We start from the raw sequence: 6,296 nt of genomic DNA, 5'->3' as shown, positions 1-6,296 counted from the left end.
GAGCAGACACAATCATAGATACATCTTAAAACAGTGGTTCCCAACTGGTGGACCGCAAGTGACTCGGAAAAGTGTCAAGTTTGTAATAAACACACTTTATTATTAAGTACAATGAATTTACGGCATAGAGCTTTCCGTGTCCTGCTGTAGAGTGAGTGACTATCTGTCAGCCACTTAACAGAGGCAGTGAACTAGCTTGACGACATGGCTGAATGCAAGTATGGCGCTGAATATATTAAACTGTGTGGACCTTGAACTAATGACTAAGCAGAAATCTGGACCCAGTGGTTGGACCAGTTGGGAACCTCTGCCTTAAAGTAATATGCAATCAAACACAGTGACACCACAAACTGTCGTCTTATGAATACTAAAGCATTGAATCAGCACCTCTCTGACACAGTCTACAAAGCGGATGATACACTGTGACCCCAGAGGCCTGCTGATCCTAAAAACCCTTAAAAATTGACCATGTGTGCAGGTACAGGTTAACCTCATGAATCTTCACAGACAAAACATAGTATTTAAAAACGTACAGGAAAACCTTTCCAATGCAAATTATTATTTCATGACTAATGTGGCCTGACAGCAAAGAGAAAACTAATTTTACCAAACCTGTCTTTCAGGTTTGAAATATCTCTAAATAAGAGCTTGTCATGATTTGTTGCTGAAAACAAGTAACATCTGTGCTCCTCCTACTAGCCTATGGCAAGTCAGAATGTCAGCTGTGAAGAAGGCCCATTGACCCCACTTCCACCACTGGTATGTCTGATGAGCAAACACAGCTGCACTCACTTCTGCAGGAATAGTTAGAGACATTTTGGGAATACACTTATTAGCTTTCTTGTTAACAATTTGAATGCAATCAATCTTCACAACTAACTCTTGACAAGAAAGCAAATATGTGTACATGTATGGGGAGTTATTTGGCCAGGATCATTTCTTGGCTGGGGTCTTGTTCTTAGACTTGCAGAAGTCACCGTGCCCGGCCAAAAAATAATCCCGCATAATCCCCTCTGAAACCACAAGTTATCATTTTTACACTTCTGTTTTTGCATAGATTTACAATTGACCTGTGGAAAGAGCCAGGCTAGCTGTTTCCCTGTCTTCACTCTGTATGCTAAGCTAAGCTAGCTCCTTGCTGGCTCTAACTTAGTATTTAACTGACAGTTATCAGAGTTGTATTGATTTGCTCATCTACCTTTTGACATGAAAGCAAACAATTGTCAATATTTTACACGCAGTGCTGCACTCAGCACTCAGCACTCCGTACACCAACAAATCTCCCCAACAAACGTGATGACGGAAACCATTACTACAAATTCAACCATTCAAATACAGGTGTTTGTTCTTTCCCAAGAAAGAGTGAGTGCACATCCAAAGAATTTCAGCAGACGTACTCTGACCCACCGTTGCTGTGAGAAAGAATATTGAATTGTTTCTTTACAGCTTCGTGAGTGTCATTTTTCAGTATGAATGAGACCTGCAGATGGCAAATGAGGTTACCATGCCAACTAATGTCCCTATATTGAACACCAAAGACGGAGATGGATTATTGTTCTCCGGCTGATGGCATGCTGTTGTAACGGCCGTACAGCCTATCGAAATTAAACGGAGTCCACTGTTAGCATGTGCTTGAAGAGCATTATGCAAACATCATACTGATCCTTTGTGGTCAAACACACGATAAACACTCTACGATCCACACATAGTGATTGTTCAATTTGCAAGAGGATCACTCAGAAATCCAAACCCAACTGTCACCACCTTATGTGCAGGCATGCTTTATTTAGAGGCAAGCAGCATTCAAATAAATAGTAATTATAGAGTAATTACAGAGTAGACCTTTCCTTTTCTTTCTGAAGCAGAGTGGGTGTTGGGAGATTTACAGACATCCTTTAGTCGTAACCTGCTTGTGTGCTATGATCAGTAATTAACAAATTGAGACAAGATTTGTGTGGAAAAACTGTTTACTCCCATTTAGTGATGCAATTAGCTAATGGTATTTTAGGGTAATTTTATTACGTCTCTCCTGATGGGTGTTGTATGACACAGAGAGATTTAATGTCAGAATCAAGTAGAGGATTTATACACTTACTGAGTTAACAAGTAATGCTTATAAATATTTTATTCATACACTTATAGTCCTCAGTTATGCCATATTTTCCTGTGTAAAGACATTTTACTGCTGAAGATGTCCAAAGTCAGGACTGTAGACTAAGGTCACATCATGAAACACGTAAAGGGATTATAATATCTCAGCAATATGATACTTTGCAAGAAGAACATACTGTTTATCAGAATCAGAATCACTTTAGCGGCCAAGTTCATGCACACATACAAGGAATTGACTTGGCATTTTGCATTGCTCTCAGTGTACTGACACAAAAATAGACATAACAGCCAGAAAGAAGGGCAACAAAGCTGCACAAATAAAGGTGAAACATTGACAGGACTATTACGTATACAAGAATGTGAAAGAATAGGTGTTTATATGAATATTATATCTTACTATATAATGACGAAAACTCTGTGTGTGAGTGTGTCTGTTCTACGTTTTTCTCCTCACTGACTGAGTCAATCCATGTGAAATTTGGCACAGTGGTAGAGGGTCATGGGAGGATGCGAATGAAGCAATATTACATCAATTGGCCAAAGGGGGCGCTATAGCAACCAATTGAAAATGCAAACTTTGAATGGGCATATCTCATGCCCCGTATGTCGTACAGACATGAAACTTTGCACAGAGATGCCTCTCTTCATGAGGAACAAATCTGCCTCAAGAACCCATAACTTCAGGTTATATAGATTTTCTGCCATTTTGAATTTTTTGAAAAACACTTAAAATCGATCTCTACCTGGGAAGTTTGACCGATCTGCATGAAACTCTGTGAACATAATCTAGGGGCCAATATCTAAAGTTCCCTCTTGGCAAAAGTTGGAAAACTTATTAAAACTGAGCTTCTATAAGGCAATGTATATTGTAGAGGGCGTGGCTCATCACATAAAGGTGTATAACATCTCAAGGGTTTCACCCATCACCACACAACTTTGTAGGCATATGACCACACATAATCTGAGGGGACCCCTCCATTATTGACCCTGATCAAACAAAATGGGGGCGCTAGAGAGCTAATTTCTTATCTAGGCCTAACCGCCATATCGATTTTTACTAAACTTGGTAGATATGTGGAGCAGGACGCCTCTTTTTTTTTTTGTGTGTGTGTGTGTGTGTGTGTGTTTGGGGGGGTGTGGGGGGGTGACATTTTTTGCCTATATTTGACAGGACGGTGAAGCATGACAGGAAGGATGGGAGAGAGAGAGCAAGGAAGATATGCAGCAAAGAACAAAGGCCAGATTCCAACCCCCACCGCTGCAACAAGGGCTAGCCGCACCTTCCCATGTGAACTACCAGTGCGCCCCACTTTTAAGTCAATACAACATATAAAAACTTTAAGTATTTGCCTTTCAACGTGCTACCTCAACTACTAATTTACAGTTTTAGCCCACTAACTATCCCACTATTGGCAATGATACTACTGTACTTTCAATAAAGCAATCATACTATCAAATTCACAAAAACTCTGTCTGAATACATTGCTCTTCTTAATGGGTTCAGTTGACTATTTAATCTGCAATTTCCTATGACCTGTATCCCAAACACACACCATGTGAAACTGTACATGGGCAACTGTGCACTCAATGGGTATGGACTAGTAAATATATATATAAAGCACCAATAACTGACAACAAAAATTATATTTATGTGATGTTTATATCCAATTCAATACTTTACAATCAGGGCAAATAAATTAATATTAAATGGATATAAACATGCACTGGATGATAATGCACATGTTTGTATACTGTACAGCATGCAGGATTTATATAGACAGTAACAGATGATATGTCTAGCAAAAATGTGATCTATAATAGTCTATAATAGGAGCAGAGGATGTCTGGTGTTACAGGGTTATTGACAGTGTATGACTGATTAAATTTTTCATCAGAGTGATGGCCTGTGGGAAGGAGCTGCTCTTGTGTTGGCATAAAGTGCTCTATAGCACCCACCAGAGAGGAGAGGTTGAGACAGGTTGTGTCCAGGGGGCTGAAGGGTCTGCAGTGATGTTACCTGCCAGTCCTGGGTGGAGGAGGCTGGCATCAGTGATTCTTTCTGCACATCTGTCTGTCTGTTGTAGATTAGTCTATGCACTTCTGCAAACATTTGTAAACTTGTACAAACAGACACACAATGCAATCACAGCTACCATACAATGTATATACAATTGAAACCCTGGACCAAGCTAGATTTTTTTTTTTTGAATTATAAGCTCATAAGCATGACGATAACAGTATGGCAATATAACAAACTGGTCACAAAATAATGGGTGAGCTTATGTTATGAATGCACAAAGTCTGTGGGCCTGTAACTGTTTCTCAAACTCTCATCCTGATTATCATCCTGTTTTGGTCATGTCATCATGTCCTTATATGATGTCAAGCTCTCCAGCATGTACCTGGCAGTGACAGTAATAAAGTGCTCCATCTGCGCTTGGCAGGCAGAAGCAAATGAACCAATTAAGGCCTGGTGAAGTCTCCTCTTTCACCTATCGGCTGCTGTCGTCTTCATCATGATGAAAAGGAGAGAGAAAGCAAGGGTAATTAAATACCAGCAGAGGCCGGGGGGGCAAACCTAATAACTCTCTGTAACAAGCCAATAAGAGACCTTATTGCTCTAGAGTTCACACAACCCAAAGCATGTTAATAGTGAAGAGGAGCACTTACTGCACACAAACATTCAGATAGTTAATAGGCCTGCGTGTTCCTCTGAGAAAATTGACCTTGTGGAGAGATATCCGCAACAGCCCAGAGGCAAAGTACAAAAAGCCTCTTATGCCATAGTTTATCTACCACAGTGATCTCTGCTGCTCTAGCCTGAACTGGCTTTCATGTGGACTCAGGCACTTTGCTATGCTGGGTGCTTACAGTAGTGTCTGTTGTAGGGTTGCCATCTGCTGGCAAATGTATGCTTGTGCAGAAATACCCTGAGGCACCTGTGAATGTGCAATGCAATTTGTTGAGTGTTATCAGTCTTTTTGTAGTATTAAGCATTGGGCATTAAACACGAAGATCCCCAAACATAATTGCTGAAACATAATATGACAAAGCACACAATTATAGTCCTTTGTTCAAATGCTGGACAGCATTTGTTCATTTATAAAGCTATATTGGGTAAACTCATGCATTTGCACTTTGATAGAGATCTGACTGTAGTTACAGTCTGAGATCTCCAGATTTAGTCTTGTTGTCTGTTCCATGCGCACTGCACTAGGACTGAGCTGGGAAATTAAGATTTAATGTGCTCTGTTCCCCTCACTTGGAATAGCCTTCAAAAATATTGGAAACTACAAGAAGTGGTCTTTCTCCCTTTATTTCACAGCTCTCATAATCAGTTGGTACTTGTCGTTGTACATAGGTGTTTCAATATTTTGACATATTAATGTTTATCTTCTGGGGTTTTATTGTGGTTATTGTTGTTTGTAACTTTTTTATGCTGCTGTGTTGGCCAGGTCTCCCTTGGAAAAGAGATTGTTGATCAAAATAGGACTTACCTGGTTAAGTATGGGTCACATAAACATACATTCACAAAAACCCTGACATGCATTAACATTGGCAATGTGAATAGTCCATTAGCTAGGTCAATCTAAGGCCAACCCATCCTAGTGTTGTCTCGAAAGGCCTTGCTCTGAAACTCTCTGGGAGGATAAAAAAAAACACCCAGCCCTTCATTTGGAATATTGTAGGGAATCTGGGAAAATAAATAATAATAAAAAAAATAAGATAAGAAATAAAAAATACAGTAACATAAGAAAATGCACAGGTGAGATGGAAAAAAACCCTGATGGCTCGTGAAACTGAAATTAAGTTGTATGTACTTATCAGCAGTTTACAAATACACACAATATTATATAATTATATGATATATAATATTGAAAAAAAAGAACAAAAAAGAAAGGAAAGGATTACAATCTTCAAATAAGTAATTGCCTACGAAAGACCAAGGAAGAAAAAAAGGAAATTAAATACTCCAATTTCCAAACAAGAAATACCAGAGATGATGATAATAATAAAAAAAGATCGCTTATATTTGCACTGTTTACATAATCTGTGTCATCACTCATTTACACAGCGCTGTACTCTGTCGAGAGGTTGCATCTTTATTTAAAAGTCAAAAATGAGGAGTGAAAGCGAAGTGAAGCAGAAAAGCTGTTCTCAGAAAACATCACGCTCAGTAAACT

Source organism: Epinephelus lanceolatus, chromosome 19 (genome assembly GCF_041903045.1).
Source record: "Epinephelus lanceolatus isolate andai-2023 chromosome 19, ASM4190304v1, whole genome shotgun sequence".
NCBI lineage: Eukaryota > Metazoa > Chordata > Actinopteri > Perciformes > Serranidae > Epinephelus > Epinephelus lanceolatus.
This window is presented reverse-complemented; position numbering follows the sequence as displayed.